This window comes from Petromyzon marinus, unplaced genomic scaffold, assembly GCF_048934315.1.
Source record: "Petromyzon marinus isolate PM22_M1 ecotype Great Lakes invasive population unplaced genomic scaffold, UKy_Petmar_22M1.pri1.0 PM_G_Scaffold_35, whole genome shotgun sequence".
Classification (NCBI taxonomy): Eukaryota; Metazoa; Chordata; class Hyperoartia; order Petromyzontiformes; family Petromyzontidae; genus Petromyzon; species Petromyzon marinus.
In genome coordinates, this window is record NW_027422928.1 from 1736739 (window position 1) to 1749685 (window position 12947).

At 45.0% G+C, this 12947-nt stretch overlaps 1 pseudogene; it reads right to left on the minus strand.

The window, feature by feature from the left end:
- Window positions 1-251: 251 nt before the first annotated feature.
- On the minus strand, window positions 252-4190 carry LOC142915796 (uncharacterized; annotated as a pseudogene).
- Between the last annotated feature and the right edge of the window lie 8757 nt (window positions 4191-12947).

Genomic DNA, 12947 nt, shown 5'->3' on the forward strand with positions numbered 1-12947 from the left:
TGTGTGTACACTGTGTGTACTCTGTGTGTGTACACTGTGTGTGTACACTGTGTGTGTGTACTCTGTGTGTGTGTACTCTGTGTGTGTACACTGTGTGTACAGTGTGTGTACACTGTGTGTGTACTGTGTGTGTACACTGTGTGTGTACACTGTGTTTGTGTCCACATTGAACCGAACCCCTGCAAGGCCATCTACTTAATGACGAGAGAAAATTCACACGAAATGTCCTTTTCAATGAAGTCTTCCAGATGTAAATTGAGACAAGCTTTTAATGAAGAAATAAAATCATCTAATTCAAAACACAACACAAGTCGAAGATGTTTCATTTTAAAACTTCAAAACGGAGCACCGGGTGCTTGCGTGAATTCGTCCTTCGTGTGCAAATGTTGTGACTTTCCTGGCATGAAGGCCGTCAATGTGTTGGACCATTAAATGGTGCACAGCGTCTCAACAACAGCAGTGGGGTTTGCCTCAACCGATGGTTGTGAACATCCAGACGTGAATCAGCAAGGTGCATTTCTAGTCCCAGTTAGACAAAATATACGTCAACACGTAAGACAAAACTACAATTCGTGTTGTAGAGAATGTATCTCCTCCTATACGTGTAACTTTCAAGTGGTATGCCTTGTAACTGATGAATGATCCGAGCGTGCTCCCTATTTCAAAGACGATGAGTTGCTCCAGAGGCAGACGCTTCGAGAAACACAAAAGTACCCTTTGACCTGTATCACAAGGACAACGGGTCTCACCTTAGTTCTCTGTACAGGTTACTTCCAAAACACACACACACTTTGTCCTAACATCACATATTCAATGTGTGACCCTCAGATAAAATGTTACATGCACAATCAGACAAGTATTCATTCTAAATCATTGACGGGCATATTAGCAACATTGAATTACTGCAGCGAAATTGACTGCATCACGTTACATCATATTAACAAGAAGTTATTTTACAAATACGCACCATCTGCTTAACAGTGTATGTACACCGTACTATTGTTGCGTCATTCAAAACGAGTAGGCCGTTGCATGCTGGCGTCTGGGTCAAAATTTAGCAAATTCTAAACATTACGCTACAAATAATAGATCACGGCACTTCGATGGCAACACAATCAATCGTCATCAGGTGGGACAAGCACAGCAGCAATAAGAGGAAACTGCTGGAGTAGGCGCCTACTACTTCAGCAGTTTCTCTTGCTGTGGTTGTCCGACCTGATGACGATTGCTTGTGTTGTGATCTAAACGCCGTGACCTGTTATGTTTCTACCCACGTGGTGACTTTACCGAAAGAACTCAAGAGTGTGGATTCGAATCAAGATTGCCTACAAACTACACAACTGAGATGACGCATCAATCATCGCCCCCTACTGACAGGCTCTTGTCCACATGCAGGTTGGTGCAGGGCCACCACCCTGTGCCACACAGGGGCAGCTGCTACTTGGTGATGCGCTTCGAGTGTTTCAGACGAGGTACGACAAAACTCGGAGATGCCGAGGCGGTTAAGCAAGCGCCGAGTAAATGCAATTATTATAACATAGTGAATGCTTGGGAGCTTATTGTCTCTCGCTCCTGGTTAGAGATCTACCCAACCCACAGGTCCACAAAGACTGGCCGCTCTTACTCTGCAGGTTGAACCTAGGAATTGAGTGTTCAACTTCACATTCTTGTCATTAATGGCCTGTGACAAAGGTGCATCTATTGTAGCGACATCGTCTCTGGCTTACACATCTACCGGGTCTCCACTTGACTTTGTATTGTCTAGGAGCAAGTCCACCCACACCTCCACTTCCACAAACTGCTGGGAGTTGCCTCGCTCTGCCTCACAGTGAGAATTCTCCTCCTGCTTCACGTTGCGTCCATCGATGTGAAGGTCCCATTTTGGAGTTGAATCTTCATCCCATTTCACCTTCACTTCTTCCCTCTTCACCATCACTTCATCCCTCTTCACCATCACCTCTTTATATTTCACCTCGATACCTTTAAAAGTGTCCAAGCTGGGATTTTCGTCCGGTTCTTGTTTCATGAGGGATGGGCTTATTGGGGCACTTTGACTTTCACAAGCTGATTTCAGACTCCACTCCTTGCAGATCTTCTGATGCTTCTATGTTCTCTGGTGTACTTGAAGATTTTATGAATGTGCAAACGCCTTCCCGCAGAGTGCACCTGAAGGGTTTCTCTCCCGTGTGTGTTCTCTGGTGTACTTTAAGATGTGGTGACTGTGAAAACGCCTTCCCGCATAGAGTGCACTTGAAGGGTTTCTCTCCCGTGTGTGTTCTCTGGTGTACTTTAAGATGTGGTGACTGTGAAAACGCCTTCCCGCACAGAGTGCACTTGAAGGGTTTCTCTCCCATGTGTGTTCTCTCGTGTACTTGAAGATTTGATGACTGTGCAAACATCATCCCACACAAAATGCACCTGAAGGGTTTCTTTCCTGTGTGTATCCTCTGGTGTTTTTTAAGAACAGATGACAGTGAAAATGCCTTCCCACACACACACAGGAGAGAATGGTTTCTCTCCTGTGTGTGTTCTCTGGTGTTTTTTAAGAACAGTTGACTGTGAAAATGACTTCCCACACACACTGCACTTGAAGGGTTTCACTCCCGTGTGTGTTCTCTGGTGTTCTACAAGAGTAGATGAATGTGCAAACGCCTTCCCACACATCGTGCACCTGAAGGATTTCACTCCCGTGTGTGTTCTCTGGTGTATTACAAGAGCAGATGAACGTGGAAACGCCTTCCCACACACACTGCACTTGAAGGGTTTCTCTCCCGTGTGTGTTCTCTGGTGTTCTACAAGAGTAGATGAATGTGCAGACGCCTTCCCACACATCGTGCACCTGAAGGGTTTCACTCCCGTGTGTGTTCTCTGGTGTATTACAAGAGCAGATGAACGTGGAAACGCCTTCCCACACACACTGCACCTGAAGGGTTTCTCTCCCGTGTGTGTTCTCTGGTGGGTCTGAAAAACTGATGACCATGCAAATGCCTTCCCACACACAGTGCACTTAAAGGGTTTCTCTCCCGTGTGTGTTCTCTGGTGGGTCTGAAAAACTGATGTCCATGCAAATGCCTTCCCACACACAGTGCACTTGAAGGGTTTCACTCCCGTGTGTGTTCTCTGGTGTGTTACAAGAGCAACCGACTGTGAAAATGCCTTCCCACACACACTGCACTTGAAGGGTTTCACTGCCATGTGTGTTCTCTGGTGGGTTACAAGAGCAGATGAACGTGCAAACGCCTTCCCACACACACTGCACTTGAAGGGTTTCTCTCCTGTGTGTGTTCTCTGGTGTTCTTTAAGAACAGATGACTGTGAAAATGCCTTCCCACACACAGTGCACTTGAAGGGTTTCTCTCCCGTATGTGTTCTCTGGTGTATTTTAAGAGCAAATGACCGTGCAAATGCATAGTTGCATACACTACACTTGAAGGGTTTCTCTCCTGTGTGTGTTCTCTGGTGTATTTTAAGAGTAGATGAATGTGCAAACGCCTTCCCGCACATCGTGCACCTGAAGGGTTTCTCTCCTGTGTGAGTTCTCTGGTGCCATGTCAAATTTCCAGTCCGATCCGTGCTGTATGCACACCGGTCGCATTGTTGACTTGTCCTACCGAGCTGCGCTGAGTGCATTTGCTCCATCAGTCCAATTCTGCGGAGGAAGCATCAGAGGAAGCGTCAGCTGCAGACAGAAAAAAATAATATCCACACCATCTACACGTCAGTATCGAGGCACAGAGGAATGCATATATACATGTGACTTACACGTCTATATTCATATATTCATGATGTAGTAAAAACGTTTCACAAATTCATCACAGGGCAGTTACGGCACACAATGAGAGGGCAAATGGTCATAAACATGCCTGGAAGCCCTCGTATCTTCAAAATGAATGTTAACCTAAAACTCCGAGCACACAATTTCTGCTGTCTGGTTACAAAAGGAATATTTATGAGAGCTAAATTCAGCTGACATAGCAAAGGGTATTGAAAACAATACTATTTGTGTTAGGCAGAAATGCATAAATTAACGTTCAATCGCAAATTAGAGGTGTGAATCCAGGCTCACGTCCTTAAATGCTGGGATGAACAGTTCCGACTTCAGCTGCACGTGTGTGCTGTGTTCACCTCCTGTTTCCATTCTTACAAAGAGTTCCAGAGGAAAACAAAAATAAACTATTGTTTTGATATAACTTCCGTGTTCAACAGAGTTAATAGACTTTACTGCAAATACAAACTTGACACTGTCACACACTGGCAGTGGCGTGTCTAGAATCATGCCTGGCCACCTTCATCTGCTTGGCATGAATGCTTCCTCACTCCACCAAGTAATTAATCGAGGATCAATGAACATAGCCGAGGCTAACTGGAGTTTGCGTGTCCCTCTCCGTGGTGAGATGTTAACTGCCTCACCTGGTGTACAGGAAGTCGTGGGTTCGATCCCGACCCTGACGCCTGCTGTATATTTGGAGTTTGCACGTCTCTCCGCTGAGCGTCTTTGACCGATTGACATTGACACACGTATTCTTGTTCATTTCGGTAAAGTTACGTAGATAGAAAATAACAATAACAGATAATACAATTACATTAAATAAAGACCACTTGTGTTGCGATCAAAACGACGTGAGTTGTTTTTCTTTATTTGAAGTTATTTATTTATTTCATTGTTATTTTATTCAATTTTCTATTTACTTGACTTTACCGAAAGAACCACGAATATTAATTCCTGCAGTCACCAAAGTTTTAAGTCAAAACATTCACACACGTTGACAAAGCCTCACCTTGTGTTGTTGTGGGCAGGTCGCTTCTGATAACAAGAGCGGGATAGCAGCTCAAGCGGGCTTGGCCTGCTAACAAAAGAAAATAAAAACTGCGTGAATATTTACAATAAAACAAAGTTACAAAGTGGCGAGCTGGGTGAAGACAAATTAAACTTAAGCGAGATAATTAAAGTGAACGCAATCAGGCGAGGGCAGGAGGCAAGGCCCCGCGTGGCTAGGCCCCGCGTTGTAAAGTTCCAACCTGGACATCGATTCCCATGCTCGCTGCTACTCAACTGACATCCTTACGAGAGAGAGAGGCTCTACCTTGGTAAACAACAACAACCACCACAACAACAACAACCACCACTACCACTACAACCACCACCACAACCACCACCACAACGATGAGAATTTCTCACCTCGGATTTCAGTGCAAGCGCGCACGCGGCAGCTTCCTGTTACCTCGCGACAGCAGGAAGTAGTATGACGTGACTTCCCTCCCACGAGCGGCTCTCCAACTGAACAAATTATGTTAATGAGGCCGGCCCATGTGTCGAGGGATGGGGGCATGGGCGCTGAACCCGTCGCAATAAACTCGCGACGGCTTTAACGGCTACATTATGTTAATGAGCCACCAGTCATTGGGCGTAGCTTTGCCCAAATAAGGATTGCCACTAGAACGATATAGGCAGTGACCCAAACGGAGGTGACGTCACGCTCAAGAGCGCGGTGGACGGGGGAGGGGTGAATACCGTGGTGACATGACGTCACTAGCGAGGTACACCTCCCCCTGGCGTTTCACGCAGATGAAGTAATGCAGAGTGGTGACGTCACAGAGTTGGAGTTTAATTTGATTTAGATTCATTTTCCATTGCTCCCTCCCTTGGGTGTGTGAGCTCAGCAACAACAACGTGGACATTATTGTGTATACACTGTGTGTGTGTACACTGTGTGTGTACACTGTATGTGTGTGTACACTGTGTGTGTGTATACTGTGTGTCACTGTGTGTCGCTGTGTCACTGTGTGTGTACACTGTGTGTGTATATATACACTGTGTGTGTACCCTGTGTGTATACTGTATGTACAGTGTGTACAGTTTGTGTACTGTTTGTGTACACTGTGTATACTTTGTGTGTACACTGTGTGTATAAAATGTGTGTGTACACTGTGTGTGTACACTGTGTGTGTACAATCTGTGTGTGTACATTGTGTGTACACTGTGTATAAACTGTGTGTGTGTACACTGCGTGTACACTGTGTGTACACTGTTTGTGTCCGCATTGAACCGAACCCCCGGCAAGGCCATCTACTTAATGACGAGAGAAAATTCACACGAAATGTCCTTTTCAATGAAGTCTTCCAGATGTAAATTGATACAAGCTTTTAATGAGGAAATAAAATCATCTAATTCAAAACACAACACAATTCAAAGATGTTTCATTTTAAAACTTCAAAACGGAGCATGGGGTACTTGCATGAATGCGTCCTTCGTGTGCAAATGTTGTGACTTTCCTGGCCTGAAGGCCGTCAATGTGTTGGACCCTTATTGGTGCACAGCGTCTCAACAACAGCAGTGGGGTTTGCTTCAACCGATGGTTACAAACATCCAGACATGAATCAGCAAGGTGCATTTCTAGTCCCAGTTAGACAAAATCTACGTCAACACGTAAGACGAAACTACAATTCGTGTTGTAGAGAATGTACCTCCTCCTATACGTGTAACTTTCAAGTGGTATGCCTTATAACTGATGAATGATCCGAGCGTGCTCCCTATTTCAAAGACTATGAGTTGCTCCAGAGGCAGACGATTCGTGAAACACAAAAGTACCCTTTGACCTGTATCACAAGAACAACGGGTCTCAACCGAGTTCTCTGTACAGGTTACTTACAAAACACACACACGCACTTTGTCCTAACATTACTTATTCAAATTATTGACCCTCAGACAAAATGTTACATGTACGTGCATAATCAGACAAGTATTCATTCTAAATTATTGACGGGCATATTAACAACATTGAATTACTGCAGCGAAATTGAATGCATCACGTTACATCGTATTAACAAGAAAAATACGCACCGTCTGCTTAACAATGTATGTACAACGTACTATTGTTGCGTCATTCAAAACGAGTAGGCCGTTGCATGCTGGCGTCTGGGTCAAAATGTAGCAAATTCTAAACATTACGCTACAAATAATAGATGACGGCGTTTCGATGGCAACACAAGCAATCGTCATCAGGTGGGACACGCACAGCAGCAACAAGAAGAAACTGCTGGAGTAGGCGCCTACTACTTCAGCAGTTTCTCTTGCTGTGGTTGTCCCACCTGATGACGATTGCTTGTGTTGTGATCTAAACGCCGTGATCTGTTATGTTTCTACCCACGTGGTGACTTTACCGAAATAACTCAAGTGTGTGGATTCCTGCAGTCACGAAAGCTTCGAATCAAGATTGCCTACAAACTACACAACTGAGATGACGCATCAATCATCGCCCCCTAATGACAGGCTCTTGTCCACATGCAGGCCGGTGCAGGGCCACCACCTTGTGCCACACAGGGGCAGCTGCTACTTGGGGATGCTCTTCGAGTGTTTCAGACGAGGTACGACACAAAACTCCGAGTTGCTGAGGCGGTTAAGCAAGCACCGTGTAAATGCAATTATTATGATAACATAGTGAATGCTTGGGGGCTTATTGTCTCTCGCTCCTGGTTAGAGATCTACCCAACCCACGGGCCCACAAAGATTGGCCGCCCTTACTCTGCAGGATGAACCTAAGAAATGAGTGTCCAACTTCACATTCTTGTCATTAAAGGCCTGTGACAAAGGTGCATCTATTTGAGCGACATCGTCTCTGGCTTACACATCTACTGGGTCTCCACTTGACTTCATATTGTCTCGGAGGAAGTCCACCCACACCTCCACTTCCACAAACTGCTAGGAGTTGCCTCACTCTGCCTCACAGTCAGAATTCTCCTCCTGCTTCACGATGTGAAGGTCCCATTTTGGAGTTGAATCTTGACCTTCACATTATACCTTCACGTCTTCGCTCTTCACCATCACCTCTTCACATTTCACCATCACCTCTTCATATTTCACCTTCACCTCTTCATATTTCACCTCGATACCTTCAAAAGTGTCCAAGCTGGGATTTTCTTCCGGTTCGTGTTTCATGAGGGATGGTCTCATTGCGGCACTTTGACTTTCACAAGCTGATTTCAGACGCCACTCCTTGTGGATCTTCTGAGGCTTCTGTGTTCTCTGGTGTACTTGAAGATTTGATGAATGTGCAAATGCCTTCCCGCAAACACTGCACTTGAAGGGTTTCTCTCCCGTGTGTGTTCTCTGGTGTTTTTTAAGAGCAGATGACTGTGAAAATGCCTTCCCACACACAGTGCACTTGAAGGGTTTCTCTCCCGTGTGTGTTCTCTGGTGTATTACGAGATGATATGACCGTGTAAACGCCATCCCGCACATCGTGCACCTGAAGGGTTTCTCTCCCGTGTGTGTTCCCTGGTGTTTTTTAAGAGTAGATGCATCTGAAAATGCCTTCCCACACACACTGCACTTGAAGGGTTTCTCTCCCGTGTGTGTTCTCTGGTGTGTTACAAGATTACATGACGGTGTAAACGCCATTCCGCACATCGTGCACCTGAAGGGTTTCTCTCCCGTGTGTGTTCTCTGGTGTGTTACAAGATTACATGACTGTGTAAACGCCATCCCGCACATCGTGCACCTGAAGGGTTTCTCTCCTGTGTGTGTTCTCTGGTGGTTTTTAAGAGTAGATAAATCTGAAAATGCCTTCCCACACACAGTGCACTTGAAGGGTTTCTCTCCCGTGTGTGTTCTCTGGTGTTTTTTAAGAGATGACCATGAAAATGCCTTCCCACACACAGTACATTTGAAGGGTTTCTCTCCTGTGTGACTCCTCTGGTGCCGTGTCAGATTTCCAGTCCGGTCCGTGCTGTATGCACGCTGGTCGCATTGTTGACTTGTCATACCGAGCTGCTGTGCTGACTGCCTTTGCTCCATCAGACCAATTCTGCAGAGGAAGCGTCAGCTGCAGACAGAAAAAAAGAATATCCACACCATCTACACGTCAGGCACAGAGGAATGCACACGTGACTTACACGTCTATACTTATTAATATATTCATGATGTAATGAAAAAATTTGATGAACATGCAAATGCCTTCCCGCACAGAGTGCACCTGAAGGGTTTCTCCCCACGGGCTGCTATGGCACAAAATGAGAGGGAAAATGTCATTAATATGCCTGGAAGCCTTCATATCATCAAGATGAATGTTAACTCAAAACTCTAAGCACACAATTTCGGCTGTCTGACTACAAAAGGAATATTTATGAAAGCTAAATTCAGTTGACATAGCAAAGGGTGTTGAAAACAATACTATGTGTTATGCAGAAATGCAGAAATCAATGTTCAATCGCAACTTAGAGGTGTGAATCCAGGCTCAGATGTCCTTGAATGCTGGGATGAACAGATCCGACTTCAGCTGCATGTGTGTGTTAACTTCCTGTTTCCATTCTTAGTAAGAGTTCCAGAGGAAAACAAAAATAAACTATTGCTTTGATATAACCTCCGTGTTCAACAGAGTTAATAGACTTTACTGCAAACACAAACTTGACACTGTCACACACTGCCATGAGTAAACAAGTGGTGGTGTGACCAGCACCATGCCTGGCCACCTTCATCTGCTCAGCATTAATTCTGCCTCACTCCACCAAATAATGAATCGAGGATCAACATAGCCGAGGCTATCCGTGTCTCTGTCTCTCTCTCCCCGTGAAGGTGTTCCCCTCCACACATTCAGAGTCAACAGCGGCACGCGCTTAGCGTCTTTGACCGATAGACATTGACGCACGTATTGTTGGTTCTTTCAGTAAAGTCACGTAGATAGAAAATGAAAATAACAGATTAAATTCAATAAGATAAAGACCACTTGTGTTGCAATCGAAATGTCGTGGTTTTGGTCCATTTTCAATTTTTATTTATTTTTCTTTTAATTTATTATCTGTTATTTTTATTTTATTTTCTATCTACGTGACTTTACCGAATAAACCAAGAATATTCATTCCTGCAGTCACAAAAGTTTTAAGTCAAAACATTCACACACGTTGACAAAGCCTCACCTTGTGTTGTTGTGGGCAGGTCGCTTCTGATAACAAGAGCGGTATAGCAGCTCAAGCGGGCTTGGCCTGGTGAAAAAAGAACGAAAATAAAAACTGCATGAATATTTACAATAAAACAAAGTTACAAAGTGGCGAGCCGGGTGAAGACAAATTAAACTTAAGCGAGATAATTAAAGCGAACGCAATCAGGAGTCAAGGCCCCGCGTGGCTAGGCCCCGCGTTGTAAAGTTCCAACCTGGACATCGATTCCCATGCTCGATGCTACTCAATTGACATCCCTACGAGAGAGGCTCTACCTTGGTAAACAACCACCACGACCACCATGAGAATTTCTCACCTCGGATTTCAGTGCACGCGTGGATCGGCAGCCTCCTGTTACCTCGCGACATCACGCGGGTAAGTAGGTAACATGACGTCACTTTCGGGGTAAGAGACACGCCCCTCCCAAAATGAGCAGCTCTGTAACTGAATAAATTATGTTAATGAGGCCAGCCCATATGTAGAGGGATGGGGGCATGGCTGCTAAACCCGTCGCAATAAACTCTCGACGGCTTCAAAAGACACATTATGTTAATGAACCGCCAGTCACTGGGCGTACCTTTGCCCAAATAAGGATTGCCACTGGATTGATATCGGCAGTGACCCAAGCGGAGGTGACGTCACGCTCGAGAGCGCCGTGGACGGGGTTGGGGGAGTGTGAATACCTTGGTGACATGACGTCACTAGCGAGGTACACCTCCCCCTGGCGTTTCACGCCGATGAAGTATTGCTGAGTGGTGACGTCACAGAGCGGGGTTGGAGATTAAGTTGATTTAGATTCACTTTACATTGCTCCCTCCCTTGGGTGCGTGGGCCCAGCTACAACAACGTGGGCATTATTGTGTATACACTGTGTGTGTGTGTACACTGTGTGTGTGTGTACACTGTGTGTGTGTGTACACTGTGTGTGTGTATACACTGTGTGTGTGTAAAATGTGTGTGTACACTGTGTGTACGTATATACACTGTATGTACATACTGTGTATACACTGTGTGTGTGTACACTGTGTGTACACTTTGTGTGTACACTGTGTACACTGTGTGTGTACACTGTGTGTGTAGACTGTGTGTGTACACTGTGTGTGTACTGTGTGTGTACACTGTGGGTACAGTGTGTGTGTACACTGTGTACACTGTGTGTGTACACTGTGTGTGTGTACACTGTATGTATACTGTGGATACAGTGTGTGTGTGTGTGTACACTGTGTGTACACTGTGTGTGTACACTATGTGTGTGTACACTGTGTGTGTGTACACTATGTGTGTGTACACTGTGTGTGCAAGCCAACTGTGGACCGGTTTTGGTAGACAATGTCTCAACAGCAATGTTGGCTTGCTTCAAGCCATGGTTGTGTACATCCAGACGTTAATCAGCAAGGAGCATTTCTAGTCCAAGTTCGACAAAATCTACGTCAACACGTAAGACAAAATTATAATTCGTGTTGTAGAGAATGTATCTCCTCTACGTGTAACTTTAAGGTGGTATGCCTTGTAACTAATGAATGATCCGAGTGTGCTTCCTATGTCAAAGACAATGAGTTGCTCCAGATGCTTCCTGAAACACAAAACTACCCTTTGACCTGTATCACAAGAACAACGGGTCTCACCTGAGTTCTCTGTACAGGTTACTTCCAAAACACACACACACACACTTTGTCCTAACATCACTTATTCAATGTTTGACCCTTATAAAAAATAAAGTGATGCATGTACACACAAAATAAGACAAGTGTTCATTCTGAATTATTGACAGGCATTTTAACAAAATGTAATTACTGCAGTGAAATATACTGCATCAGACAACATCTGATTAAGAAGCTATTTGAAAAAAATATGCACCGTCTGCTTAACAGTGGATGTAAAACATACTATTGTCATTCAAAACGAGGCCATTGCATGCTGGCGAATTCTAAACATTAGCGACAAATTACACAACTGAGATGAAACATCAATCATCGCCCCCTACTGACAGCCTGTTGTTCACATACTCTTTGGTTCTTTCAGTAAAGTCACGTCGGTAGACAAAATAATAATAGATCATGACGTTTCGATCGTAACACAAGCGGTCATTCTCAGGCAGAAAAAAATAAATGCAGGCCGGTGCAGGGCCACCACCCTGTGCCACAAAGGGGCAGCTGCTACTTGGGGATGCTCTTCGAGTGTTTCAGACGAGATACAAAACTCCGAGTTGCCGAGGCGGTTAAGCAAGCACCGTGTAAAAGCAATTATTGTAACATAGTGAATGCTTGGGGGCGTATTGGCTCTCGCTCCTGGTCAGAGATCTCCCCAACCCACAGGTCCACAAAGACTGGCCACTCGTTCTTACTCTCCAGGTTGAACCTAGGAATTGAGTGTTCAACTTCACATTCTTGTCATTAAAGGCCTGTGACAAAGCTGCATCTATTGTAGCGACATTGTCTCAAGCTTACACATCTACCGGGTCTCCACTTGACTTTGTATTGTCTCGGAGGAAGTCCACCCACACCTCCACTTCCACAAACTGCTGGGAGTTGCCTAACTCTGCCTCACAGTCAGAATTCTCCTCCTGCTTCGCGTTGCCTCCATCGATGTGAAGGTCCCATTTTGGATTTGAATCTTCATCTTCACATTTTACCTTCACTTATTTGCTCTTCACCATCACTTCTTCACATTTCACCTTCACCTCGTCATATTTCACCTCGGTTCCTTGACAGTGTCAAAGCTGGGATTTTCCTCCGGTTCTTGTATCATGAGGGATGGGCTCATTGTGGAACTTTGACTTTCACAAGCTGATTTCAGACTCCACTCCTTGCAGATCTTCTGATGCTTCTGTGTTCTCTGGTGTACTTGAAGATTTGATGAAACTGCAAACGCCATCCCGCATAGAATGCACCTGAAGGGTTTCTCTCCTGTGTGTGTTCTCTGGTGTACTTTAAGATTTGATAACTGTGCAAACGCCTTCCCACACACAGTGCACTTGAAGGGTTTCTCTCCTGTGTGTGTTCTCTGGTGTGTTT